At 39.0% G+C, this 14,286-nt stretch overlaps 1 protein-coding gene across 1 annotated transcript in view; it reads right to left on the bottom strand.

Moving 5' to 3' along the window:
- Positions 1-14,286, bottom strand: part of MPPED1 (metallophosphoesterase domain containing 1) — a 148,606-nt gene that overhangs the window by 120,423 nt on the left and 13,897 nt on the right. The gene's annotated exons all lie outside the window — the stretch shown is intronic.

The following is a 14,286-nucleotide window of genomic DNA, read 5'->3' as shown; positions in this document are numbered from 1 at the left end:
CTTCCACAGCAGAGCAAAATGGTTGATGAGGAGCACCATGAGCTGTCCTATAAGGTTGCCAGGTCAGAAGCATCCTAAACCCTGAAATTTTGAGGTGGGCCCTAGTGATGTCATAGGGGCATACCTGGGTGATCTCATGGGGTGGCACAAGTGATGTCATGGGGTGGGCCCAGGTGATGTCATTAAGCATGATACATTAAGCATCAACCACAGTTGCTTGGAGCATACAATTCAAACAAAAACATTTATCTGATTGGAAATTAAGACAGAAATCTTTGCTAAAAGATGGAGCCTGGATAGAGAACATTTAATCGAGCCAACTTGCTTCTGGCAAAAAGGGTTTAAGTGCCCTCAGGCCAGGCCAGTCACCAGAAGGCCACTGTAGGAAGAAAAGAGCCTAGTGTTGTGGAGGTGTTAGATGGGAGCACCCAGGAGTAAAGATGGATGCCCTCTAAGGCTGCAATTCTAAACACACTTACTAAGGGACTAAGCCCCACAGAACTCAATAAGACTTACTTCTGAGTAGATATGGTTTGGATTGTGTTGTTGGTAAAGCTTGAACAGGGATCCTCTGCAAAGATATCCATATCCAAGTAGGGTTGGGAACTCCCTGCTTGGAATGCCCTGCCCCTACATTTTAACATGGCTGCTCCAAATTTCTTTACAGATTTGACCCTTCACTTCAGAAAGAGGTCTGAGAAATGAGTAAGAGTAAGAAGATTCTCTACTCTTTTCTGTCTCCCCTATGGGTGCTATAAACTCACTTTGACAGCCAACCCAATTCCAGTGAAACTGTCAGAGAGAAAACATACATGGTTTGGTCTACCTAGGCAGCAGCTTGGGAATAACAACAATTGCAGTTATGCTGCCCAGTATGTGAATTCTCTTTTACCACTATTGGGCAAAAAAAAATCTGTCATGCAAACAACAAGAGGCATCATCAGTGGGTTTAAGGGGGTTGAGAGGAGTGCATGGAACCACTGTTGTTGGTTCTATGGATGAAAGGGAGTGATAAAGGTAAACAAAATGCAAACAGAAAAAGAAAAAAAAAGACAGTGATGATTTCCTAAATTCAATACTATACCAACCACAACAAGATTCCTATGAGCAAGGCAGAAAACTCAGCATCCCACAACCAGTCAGAATTCCTAGCCAAAAAACAAAACTAAACAAATCCTGTCAGCCAATTAGCCAAGGTCATAGAAATCCCCATGCAGCACAACCTGACATGGGGATGCAGTTAGAGCAGAATGCTGTGGCACAATTGTTGACATGAGTGAGATCCTATCAGCACATAATATCTCTGCTCTGAGATCTGCACTGGTTGCTGATTTGCTACCAGGCCAAGTTCAAGGTGTGCTTTCCATGTTACGGGTGCCACATAGTACTTGTTCTGCTCTTGTAAGAAATCAGTCCTTTAGTGTGGCAGCACCTATGCTTTGGAACTCCCTGCCCATTGACATTAGGCAGACACCTTCATTGTACTCTTTTTGGCACCTGCTAAAACATTTTTGTATAGGCAAGCCTACCCAGGCACGTAGAAGCTATTCTGTTTTTATCTTTTTTAAACTCATTATAGGTTTTATTATTTTGAATATTTTTGAATACCTGTCTTTAACTGTTTTTGCCAATAATTTTATTGTTTTAATTCTTTCTGTAAACTGCTTTGAGATTTACAATAAAGTGGTATATAAATGTTGTAATTAAAATGCATAAATAAATTTTAGAGTCACTGTGGCCCTTGGGTCTCTTTCCATTTTTAGGAACAAAGGAATCTGCCTTATACCTACTCAGGCCATTTGGTGCCATTTAGCTAAGTACTGATGACATGGACTAGCATTGGCTGTCCAGGATTCCAGGCAATAGTCTTTTCCAGAAATTGAATTTTGGACCTTTGCATGCAAACCATATGCCCTACCACTGAGCTACAGCCCTTCCTGTTTAAAAAAATCTAAAAGTGTTCTTTTCAGTTCACTAACGAATGCACATCATACCTTGTGCAGATCCACACCATTCATTTAAAGCACATTCAACACATATTTGAAGCACATGAATCCCACCACAGAATCATGGAAACTGTAGTTTGTTAAGGGTGGTGGGAACTATAACTGTGAGGGGGAAACTACACTTCCCAGGATTCTTTAGGGGAAGTCATGTTCTTTAACTGCAAGTTGGATGTGCTTTAAACATATTGTGTGGATCTACTTAATAAACTTTGCCTGCATGTAAATTGTTTTAACTACTTTTTTTAAATGGAAATTAGCTATAAAGCTTATTGGGTGACCATGGGCTACTCACCATCTCTCAGCCTAATCTGCCCCTCAGGACGAAAACAACAGAGGGGAACCATGGCCACCTCAAGGAAGAAGGGCACACTGAAATTGCAGAGTAAATAATACTGTACAACCATAGTGTGAAATCAGATACTTATCAGGACATAGTATGAAGAAATATTTATATAAGCACGACTAGTTTGGGGGTTCTTCTCGGCTCTTCCCTGTCTCTCGAGGCCCAAGTGGCCTCGGTGGCACGGAATGCGTTTTACCATCTTCGTCTGGTAGCCCAACTACGCCCCTATCTGGACAGGGACGACCTCGCCTCCGTTGTTCACGCTCTGGTAACTTCAAGATTGGATTACTGTAATGCGCTCTACGTAGGGCTGCCCTTGAAGACAATTCGGAAGCTTCAGCTGGTGCAGAACGCAGCTGCCAGACTACTGACGAGGACCAGTCGGTCTTCGCATATAACACCTGTCTTGGCGCGTCTGCACTGGCTTCCTATTTGCTTCCGGGCGAGATTCAAGGTGCTGGTTCTTACCTATAAAGCCTTACACGGCGTGGGACCTCAATACCTTGTGGAACGCCTCTCTCGATACGAACCTACCCGTTCACTTCGTTCAGAATCTAAGGCCCTCCTCCGGGTACCAACCCATCAGGAAGCCCGGAGGGTGGTTACTAGATCTAGGGCCTTTTCTGTGGTGGCCCCTGAGTTGTGGAACAGCCTCCCCGAAGAGGTACACCTGGCGCCTACACTTCTATCTTTTCGGCGCCAGGTAAAGACCTTTTTATGCTCCCAGGCATTTTAATTTTCTTAACCATTTTAATCTTTTAATCCGTATTTTTTAATTTTTGTCGTATCGTGTTTTTGTAGTGTTTTTGTTGTTTGTTTGTATATGTTTTTATGATTTTTATTATGATATATTGTATTTTATCTTGTTTGTTCACCACCCTGAGAGCTATTCTGCTAAGGGCGGTATATAAATTGAAATAAATAAATAAAATAAATAAATATCAAATATGTTTATTATTTACACAATCTATAAAGATATTTATAGTGCAATCCTATGTTTGTTTACTCAGAAGCAAGTCCCAAAGTATTCAGTGGGGCTTACTCAAACAGGGAAGTGTGCACAGAACTGCAACCTTAAGTGATAAGTAACTTCATTCACTCAACCCAGAATTCAGAATCATGCCACTTTAAGCTGTTTTGCAACTGTTTATACTTGTTTTTATGGTTATTGGATTTTAGTGAGATTTATTTCTTATTGTGAGCTGCCTTGGTTTTCAGTCTGCAACCCTACCTCACAGGGTTGTTGGAAAGACTCCATATACACACACACACTGGAGATGTAAAAATACATCCAACCCATATAATACTTTATTCTCAAAACCAGTTGGTCACTGCAGAACATTTTTTTAAAAAATATGATCAGTATTAGTTTCCTACATAATAAAAGCAGTGATACCTATGCAAGCCCTGCCTAATTGCTAAAAAAATAGGATTGGAGGGGGAGAGAAAGATTTATAACACAAACACAATTCTTTGCTATGTTCATTCAAAAGTCCCGTCAATTTACAGCACAATCCTAACCATGTCTACTCAAAAATAAGTCCTACTGAATTCAATGGGGTTTAATCGGTGTATGTGGGATTGACACTGCAGCTTTACTCCCAGAAAAGCAAGTACTGGATTAAAGCTTCATATTGGGAAGGTTTTCAAGACAGTGCCCTCTTCAACAGTCCAGGAAAATTTAAACTTGTTTGACTCCTGCACACAAGAGAGAAAAAGACTGAAAGCTATATACTTAATTGATGAGATATTCAGAAAAGCAGGAAAAACAAGTTTTCTGACTTGCAAAGGGCCTTGTCAATCACAACCCTGACTTATTGGCTACAAACCTGAAAGGGTGGGATTAGAGCAGCCAGCTATGAGCTCATTTAACTGATGTTGCTGGGGACGGCTGCAGTTTTAGTGTATATCTCGGGAACCAGACCACCTAGAAACCTTTTTTTTAAAATGAAAGCTGAGAGTTCAGAGATTAAGGTGACTGACCCAGACAGCACCCCAAAAATCTGGAGTCTCCAAGCAAAAACCGGACACTTGCCAACCCTACTGTCCTGAATGCTCCACCATGACTTGTCCGGGCTGACACACTCTCCGCCTTGCTTGCTTGGCTGCCCACCTGACGTGCTCGTTTTCTTGTCTGCCTGCCATTCTTATTTGTCTCATGCCCTTGCAACGCTTGCCTCGCACCCAATGCCTCCCCACCATGGAATGCTGCAGTCGTGCTGTGTGTCAGCTTACAAAAATATTATATGTATAGCTGAAAATATTTATATAGCACCAACTCATGTAAAATAATAAGGCAGTGTAAAATGTAGACAATAAAACATAATTACAACAGTACAAAATAATCATTAAAATGACTGGGTAATAACCAGAGTAGATCTACTGAAATTGATAGCCATCAATTTTAATGGGCCTACTCTGAGTAAAGCGTAGTTGACTACAGCCCCATGAAAAGATGTGTGCACACATGCGTGTGCTTTAAGTAAAACGTTTTGCTTGAGTGGCTAATTCATACAACTTTCCGGAAAAGAATCCTATAAACCATAATTATCCAGATCAGCTCACAGAACTGTCTTCCAGTAAACTGTAAAATGAACCATTTAAAGGCAGTGCCCAGACAACACTATTATGGGTTACTATGAACAAGCTTGCTAGTACATGCTGCCAAATTGCTTCACCTGTGCTCATCCCTAGTGCCAGTGGGAGCAACAAACCATGGACAGTAGCTTACATACAACACTCATGGTTTGTTTTTTCCAAATCGTATCATCATATCATAGTTTATTTGGCAATATTCTAAAAAATGAGTGCTGGTTCAGATGACAATGTAAGCCAAGGCTCATGGTTTGTTACTGCTTCTCATGCTAGGTTTACAGTGTCATTCAAATACAGCCAATGAAAATGTTTCCATGTGTGTACTTCCATATGGCAAGAATTATCCTGGTGATGTGTAGTGTTTATGATGAATCCATTCCCCAATTTTAGCTAGTATTTCAGGGTATCATGAGTTAACCTGTTTCAGATTTCATGATAGACAACAAGAAACTGGGTGGTCTGCCAAAAATAATTAGAGAGTAGCTTGGTTGCCTGTATGCATTGTGGCCCCAGCCATATAAGTCTCCTGGCTACTTGGTCCCTCTTAAGGATAAACATGTCAGAAAACAAAACAAAACCCAACAACTGCTTTTGTTTTTTTTAAAAATTGCTTAAGAATAGGATCTAGAGTAGAAAAGTAGTGGTAGGGAATTGCTAAAGCATTTCCCTATCCAGTATTTTTTCTGCTGTAACTCTCCCTCTCCATGCTCTTCTTCCCAAACCATATTTCCTCTGTGAAGTTCCAAAAACTTGCCATGGAAACAAGACAAACCACTGGTTTTTTTCCAGATAATTCTGAATTCTCTTCCTTTGCCAACCCTGACAGTGCATTTGAAACAGCATTTTGTCTACTAGTGATTCAAACACTGGCCTGGGTCACAAATAACACTAAGTCAAACTATGGCTAAGCATGAATGAGCAAGCATGCTGGTGCATATTTAGAAAAGCTGTAATCAAGTTTGTTCTTGGCTTACCGTTCATGGTTTATTTGAGGGAAACCGGATTGGCATGTAATGCTAAGTCAAACTGTGGCTTATTTTATTTCTATCCCACCCTTCTTCCCAAAGGAGGCCAGTCTTAGCTCCTGGTACCACAGCAGCAGCAAGACCAGGGGAAGAACCAAAGTGGTCATGATTTTCTAAATTGGCATCAGCACAGTTACTTGTTCACCCTAAGCCATAGTTTGTAAACTGAGATACTGATTTCAGTAGTCTTGCACAGCTGTTTGTCTTTATTAATTTCTAAAGTGCCATATGTACATTTACCAAATTTATTTTTATTTATTTATTTAAAATATTTCTATCCCGCCCTTCTACCCTATAATAGGGCACGCAGGGCAGCTTACAAAAATAAAATCAAACATGTACATAATAAAATTGTAAACAGTAAAATCACAAAAACATTAAAATAAATTTTAAATACATACAATGCAATTAAAATACATAAAATACTATATACACACACACATATACATATATCTAGGGATTGGTACTAAAGGGACTACAAAGGTAAAATTTAACGCAGAAGGCATAAAATCAGTGTCAGGCTCTACCTTCAGTCCCTCCCAAAGGCTCTCCGGAACAAGATTGTTTTCAGAAGTCTCTGGAAAACCAACAGGGAGGGAGCAGAGCGGGCTTCTTGGGGTAGAGTATTCCAAAGCTTGGGGGCCACAGCTGAAAAAGCTCTATCTGTTCCCCTTATTTACAAAATCATGCATACTTGAACAAAAGGAGTGAGTGTGCTTCCACACATCCATCACAAGCGTCATCGTTTAAATTATATAGATTCACTAATAGGCAAAGAACCTTGTGGTTTAAGAACATACCTATAGCCCACAGCTATTCTATCAAACTTTAAAAAGCAGGGAAATTGGGCAGCTATAGTGAATGCACCAGGAGAGCAGGAGACCTGAACTCCTCTCTGAGATATTGTACTGCCCTACAAATTGGTCAAAATGCAAACACCATTTGGATTGGTCTTTCATAGTCCAATCCACTTGCTGTGTAGCTTGGAAAAAATTGGTAACATGTGCCTCTGAGCATATGGTGAGTGGTGGCAACACTTGCCATCTCCAAAGATAGAGAATTATATTTTTGTATGTTTGCTGGTGTTCTTCTTACTTTGCTTCTTTCCTGTGTTATTAATGTTTCTACAGAGAATATACACTAGAAAATTTTATTTCCCTCATTATTCATCCTAGAAATCTGTGTCAAATTTATTTTTATTAATTTCAAAGCCTTTTTATTGGTCAATGTAATATGATGGTGAAGACAGCCTTTTGTGTTTCAAATTGGAGGTTATGGTCTATTTCTATTTTGGGTGCATTAACAGTGGAATCTGAAACTGCAGTTTGATGTAAAATCAGACTGATTCCAATATGTTGCTACTTCAGCAATGACTCTAGCTGTTGGAAAAAAGAGGATGCATGTTTTCAGCCTGCTATGTTTAAACCACTTCATTTAAGGCAAGGTGGGCACAGTCAATTAAAAACATACAGCACACCTAGCATTTTGCTAGAATATATTTCACCTCCCACTGTTTTATCTTGTGCAAATTGAGACACTCCTGAGGTCCACTGGAAACTATTCTGCAGAAGTCAGTCCCATTATTCCACAATTATGTTTGGAGTTTTTTTAGTATAAATTTTGCAAAGAGTTGCTGTACTTCACATATTCACAGAAATAGAAACAAAAGAAAATGATTTCCTATAGGAAACTTCACTAAAATTGCAAAGGAAATCAGACATATTCAAAGTGACCATCTGAACTATATCAACTGTCTTAATAATGTTGCTTCCTCCCGGCTAAAACAAGATCAGCACACCACATGTATTCTTTCTATTATTTGGGCTGATTGCAGGTGTTGCCACCACTCACCATATGCTCAGAGGCACATGTTACCAAATTCTTCCAAGCTACACAGGAAGTGGATTGGACTGTGAAAGACCAACCGAAATTGCATTTGCATTTTGACCAATTTGTAGGGCAGTACAATATCTCAGAGAGGAGTTCAGGTCTCCTGCTCCCCTGGTGCATTCACTATAGCTGCCCAATTTCCCTGCTTTTTAAATTTGATAGAATAGCTGTAGGCTATAGGTATGTTCTTAAACCGCAAGGTTTTTTGCCTATTAGTGAATTTCCCTGCTTTTTAATCCGGGAGGTAAGAAATGGGATCCTGTCCAAGTCTGCTGAGAATGGATGGATTATTTGCATGCTTATTGAGTATTTATTTATTTATTTTATTTATTTAGTTTCATTTATAAACCGCCCATAACCAATGGCTCCCTGGGCGGTGTACAACATACAATAGTACAATAATACAATAAATCAGCAAAATCACTCGATATAAAATACAGATGCACTAAACAATATTAAAACAACAAGAGCAATTACCACATTGAAATACATAAAAATATATTAAATATATTTAAAATGTATTTAAAATGCATTTAAAATGCCTGGGAGAATAGGAAGGTTTTAGCCTGGTGCCGAAAGGATAACAACGTAGGCGCCAGGCGTACCTCCTCGGGGAGACTGTTCCACAATTCGGGGGCCACCACAGAGAAGGCCCTGGATCTTGTCATTACCCTCTGAGCTTCTCGATGACTTGGTACTCGGAGGAGGGCCTTAGATGTCGAACAAAGTGCACGGGTAGGTTCATAGCGGGAGAGGCGTTCCATCAGGTATTGCGGGCCCACACCGTGTAGGGCTTTGTAGGTCAATACCAGCACCTTGAATCTGGCCCGGAAACAAATTGGCAACCAGTGCAAACGGGCCAGAACAGGTGTAATATGTGAGGACCGACTGGTCCTTGTCAATAATCTGGCTGCTGCGTTTTGCACTAGCTGCAGCTTCTGAACCGTCTTCAAGGGCAGCCCCATGTAGAGTGCATTACAGTAGTCCAATCTAGAGGTCACTAGAACATGAACAACTGAGGCGAGGTCGTCACCGCCAAGATAGGGGCGTAGTTGGGCTACCAGACGAAGATGGTAGAACGCATTCCGAGCCACCGAGGCTACCTGAGCCTCGAGTGACAAGGAAGGATCGAAAAGAACCCCCAAACTACAAACCTGTTTCTTCAGGGGGAGTGTAACCCCATCCAGAACAGGATGAACATCCTCCATCTGTGCGGAAAAGGCCCTCACCATCAGCGTCTCAGTTTTATCTGGATTGAGTTTCAGTTTATTAGCTCCCATCCAGTCCATTATCGCGGTTAGAGTACTCCCCTGCAATCATGCTTAGGATAGGTGAAACTGACCACAGAGGATGGGGAGGGGAGGAGGAGGAGGAGGAGGGAGGGGAGGAAATGCAGAGGGGAGGACTGGGAGGGGAGCAGGCAGGATGGGGAGGGGAGGAGAAGGACAGGTTTGATCATTTGCATGTTTATTAAATTCAGTGCGATTTACTCCCGTGCAATCATGCTTAGGATAGGTAAAACTGACCAAGGGGAGGGAGGGAGGGACGGCTGGAGTGGGCAGGGGAGGAGGGAGGGAGAGGAGAGGGAAAAAGCAGGTCTGATCATTTGCATGCTTATTTTCAGTGGGATTTACTCGTACGCAATCTTGGTGAGGATAGGAAACACTGACCATGGGGGAGGAGGAGTGGGAAGGAGCGTATTGGAGGGGGGCAAAGGAAGGTGGAGGGGAGGGCAAGTTTGATCATTTGCATGCTTATAGAGTTCAGTGGTATTTACTTCCGTGCAATCATGTTTAAGATAGGTAAAACTGACCATGGGGAGGAGGAAGGGGAGGAGGGGGAAGGGGAAGAGGGGATTGGAAGGGGATGGGGAGTGAGGGGCAAAGGAAGGGGGAGGGAAGGGGCAAGAGGAGGGGATAGGAGGAAGGAGAAGGGAGGGTGGGTTTGATCATTTGCATATTTTTTGAGTTCAGTGGGATTTATTTCTATGCAATCGTGTTTGAAAATGAAAATGGACTGCCTTCAAGTCAATCCCCACCTATTGCGACCCTTTGAATAGGGTTTTCATGGTAAACGGTATTCAGAGGTGATTTCACCATTGCCTTCCTCTGAGGCTAAGAGGCAGTGACTGGCCCAAGGTCACCCAGTGAGCTTCATGGCTGTGTGGGGATTCGAACCCTGGTCTCCCAGGTCATAGTCCAACACTGACCCAAGGAAGGGGCAGGGAGTGGGAGGGGAGGAGATTGGGTGGGTGGGCACTGGGCAGAAGGGAAGCCCCTTTCCTTTCCAAAAGGAAAACATGGTAAACAGAATCATTCTTTTTCAGGCTTTCCCCCACCTTTTTATTCTACAGCAGACACATGTAGCCTCCCACCCAAATTTAAACCAAAGCTGTCCCTGGCCACATCCACACCAGGCCTTTATTTCACTTTGGACAGTCATGGCTTCTCTCAAAGAATCCTGGGAAGTGTTGTTAGTGAAGGGTGCTGAGAGTTGCTAGGAGACGCCCTGTTCCCCTCACAGACCTTCAATCAGAGTGGCTGACTGTTAACCATTCTCTCAGGGGAATAGGAGTCCCTTAGCACCCTTCACAAACTACACTTCCCAGGATTCTTTGAGGGAAGCCATGACTGTCTCACATGAAATCAAAGTCTGGTGTGGGTGTGGCCCTCTGATTAGGCAAGCCCAGCAGCTTTTAGAACTCTGACAGTTGGCTCTTACTGAGCATGCTCCGCGTTATCATTGGGTCCCAGCCAAAATTTATTAAATTAATTAAAAATCACCCAGGCATTTTTTAAACTTTTAAACTGCAGCAGATGAAGGTCAGAGTATGGGGCAACGTCAGTATTAGGATTACAGGTACTCTGTGAACATGACTGGTTTTTAATGAATTTCAACAGATTATGAGAACTCTCAGAGAAAAAAGTCCAAAAGGGCTCTAAGGTTTCTCTCTCTCTTTTTACACTTTGAACTGTCTATTGTCTCTGACTGTTTTGTGTATCGCCATGAAAATTGACAGGGTTGTTAAGCAAGCGTTTCTGAGTTCAGGACTATAAGTTTTGTAAGGTTTTGTTTTGAAATGAGCTTATGGGAAGCATCAGAATGGCATGGGGGTATTTTCAATTTAACATTGCGGAATGTGAAAAATCCCCGCTGGCTATAGTATACAGCCACTCTTGTGGCTGTATAATTTCTTTTTTTTTTTTTATATAATTTTTATTCAAATTTTTCCAAAAACAAACAAAACAAAGTAAGAAAAAACATAACAATATTACAACAAAAAATGAAAATAAAATGGTTGACTTCCGATTTGTCACAGATCAGCTATAAGTATATAATATACATCAAACCTGTCCCTTAATATATATACATACAAAATCCCTTTTCTCCATAAGCTGTCTTAATTAATCATCAAATCCCAGTATCATCATTTTATTTTGATCTTTCGACAAAAAGTCTAAGAGAGGCTTCCAATCCTTAAGGAATGTATCTGTCGATTTTTCTCTAAGTAAACACGTCAATTTATCCATTTCTACTAAGTCCATTAATTTCAATAGCCATTCTTCCATTGTTGGTATTGAATCCATTTTCCACTTTTGTGCATATAATAATCTTGCTGCCGTAATCATATATAATATTATTCTTCCATATTTCTTTTCTATTTGTTTATCCATAAAGCCCAATAAAAAAAATTCTGGTTTTGACTGAATATTTATTTTTAAAATTTTTTGCATCTTCCTGCCTATCTGTGCCCAGAATAATTTTGCCTTTTTACATGACCACCACATATGATAAAAAGATCCTTCTTGTTGTTTACATTTCCAACAAACATTAGAGACATTACTATACATTTTTGACAGCTTTTCTGGAGTCATGTACCAACGGTACATCATTTTATAAAAGTTTTCTTTAAGATTATAACATAATGTAAATTTCAAACCTTTTTTCCACATATTTTCCCATTGATCCATTTGTATGTTATGACCAAAATTTTTTGCCCACTTTACCATGCACTCTTTTACTTGTTCTTCCTCCATATCCATTTTCAATAAAAGTTTATACATTTTTGCAATTATGTTTTCATCATTTGTACACAAACCTATTTCAAAATCAGATTTATTTATTTCAAACCCATACATTTTCTTGTCCATTTTATATCTTTCTAACAATTGTAAATAGGCAAACCAATGAAAACTATATCCTTCCTTTATCAATTGTTCTCTCTCTTTCATTATGTGTTCTCCATGTACATTTTCTAATAGTTCTTGATAAGTTAACCATTTCTCTTTTCCAGACATTTCTCTTCTATAAAACGCTTCTTGACTTGAGACACATAATGGTATTTTCGAATAAAACCTTGGTTTGTATCTATTCCATATTTTCAACAGAGGACGTCTTATAAAATGATTATTAAAGTCTACATTTACTTTTACTTTGTCATACCATAGATATCCATGCCATCCCCACTTCAAATTGTGGCCCTCCAAATCCAATAGTCTTTTATTCCTCAATAAGATCCATTCCTTTATCCAGACTAAACAGCAGGCAGCAAAATAAAGTCTCAAATTTGGTAATCCCAGTCCTCCTCTTTCTTTAGCGTCTTGAAGTAATTTAAATTTAACTCTTGGTTTTTTTCCTTGCCATACAAATTTAGAAATATCTTTTTGCCATTGTTTAAAAGGTAAATCAGAGGATATTACAGGTATTGTTTGAAACAAAAACATCATTCTCGGTAATACATTCATTTTTATCACAGATATTCTACCCATTAATGACAGTTGTAGTTTATCCCATCTTAGCAAATCTTTCTTAATCTCTGTCCATAATTTTTCGTAATTATTGTGAAACAACTTTGAGTTTTTATTTGTCATGATGATGCCTAGATATTTCAACTTTTTTTCTATTGTAAAATCTGTCTTGTCCATTAACTCTTTCTGTTCCCTTAAAGTTAAATTTTTCACCAACATCTTTGTTTTTTGATTGTTGATCTTAAATCCTGCTAAAGGTCCAAATTCTTTTAATTTGTCCATCAGTATATGAATTCCTTCCAAAGGGTTTTCTAGTACAATTATCAAATCATCAGCAAATGCTCTCAATTTATATTCTTCTTTTTTTATTTTTAATCCCGAAATCCTTTTATCTTGCCTTATATCTCTAAGCAGCACTTCTAAAACCAGAATAAATAAAAGGGGAGATAATGGACATCCCTGTCTTGTACCCTTTTGTATTTCACATGAATCCGTTAAGTCTCCATTAACAATTATCTGGGCCTTCTGTGATGTATAAATCGATCTGATCCATTTTATAAAGTTGTCTCCAAAATCCATTTGCTCCAAAACCTGGAACATAAATTTCCAATTCAAATTATCAAATGCTTTTTCAGCATCTAAAAAAATCAGAGCTGCTTGTTTATCATTTCGTTGTTCTAAATATTCCAACACATTCAAAACATTCCTGACGTTGTCACGTAATTGTCTTTTAGGTAAAAACCCTGATTGATCTTCCTGAATAAATTGTTGCAATATTATTTTCAATCTTTCAGCCAAAATCATTGTAAAAATTTTATAGTCATTGTTCAGTAGAGATATTGGCCGATAATTTTTTGTTTTAGTTAAATCTTGGTCCTCTTTAGGTATTAATGTTATATTAGCATTTTTCCAACTATCCGGTATCTTTCCCTCTTGCAAAATAGAATTCATTGTAGACTGTAAAGGTAGCAGGAGTTCTTCCTCCAAACATTTATAATACATTGCAGATAGCCCATCTGGTCCTGGTGCCTTTCCTAATTTAATTTTATTTATAGCTTCAGATATCTCTCTTGACGTAATAGGGCCATTTATAACTTGTCTCTGAAAATCTGTAATTTTAGGCAAATTCTGTTTAAATAAATACTCTTCTATTTTTTCAGATGGAATTTCTTGACACTTATACAATGTTGAGTAATATTGATGAAAAATCTTTTTGATTTTTACATTGTCTGTCAGCGTCTCATCTCCTTCTTGTATCTTTAAAATAATATTTTTTTGACGTTCTTTTCTTAATTTATATGCTAACCATTTCCCAGGTTTATTTGCAAATTCAAAAGTCCTTTGTTTAGCAAAATTTAATTTCCTTTCAATTTCTCTAACTGTCAACATTGATACTTGCTTCTGTAACATTTTAATTTGATTTACAATAGAAACTTTAGCTGGATTCTTTTTCAATTCTTCCTCTTTTTGTTTTATTTCTTCCAAAATTAATTGCATTTTCTGTTGTTTCTTTTTTTTTAATTCAGAATTACATTTAATAAAGTATCCCCTCATAAATGCCTTACTTGTATCCCAAACAATATTTTCACTTGTTCCTTTATGTAAATTATATTCAAAGAACTCCTTTAATTTCTTCTTACATTCTTGTACTACTTTATCATTCTGTAATAAAGATTCAT

Source organism: Rhineura floridana, chromosome 8 (assembly GCF_030035675.1).
Source record: "Rhineura floridana isolate rRhiFlo1 chromosome 8, rRhiFlo1.hap2, whole genome shotgun sequence".
NCBI lineage: Eukaryota > Metazoa > Chordata > Lepidosauria > Squamata > Rhineuridae > Rhineura > Rhineura floridana.
This window is presented reverse-complemented; position numbering and strand designations above follow the sequence as displayed.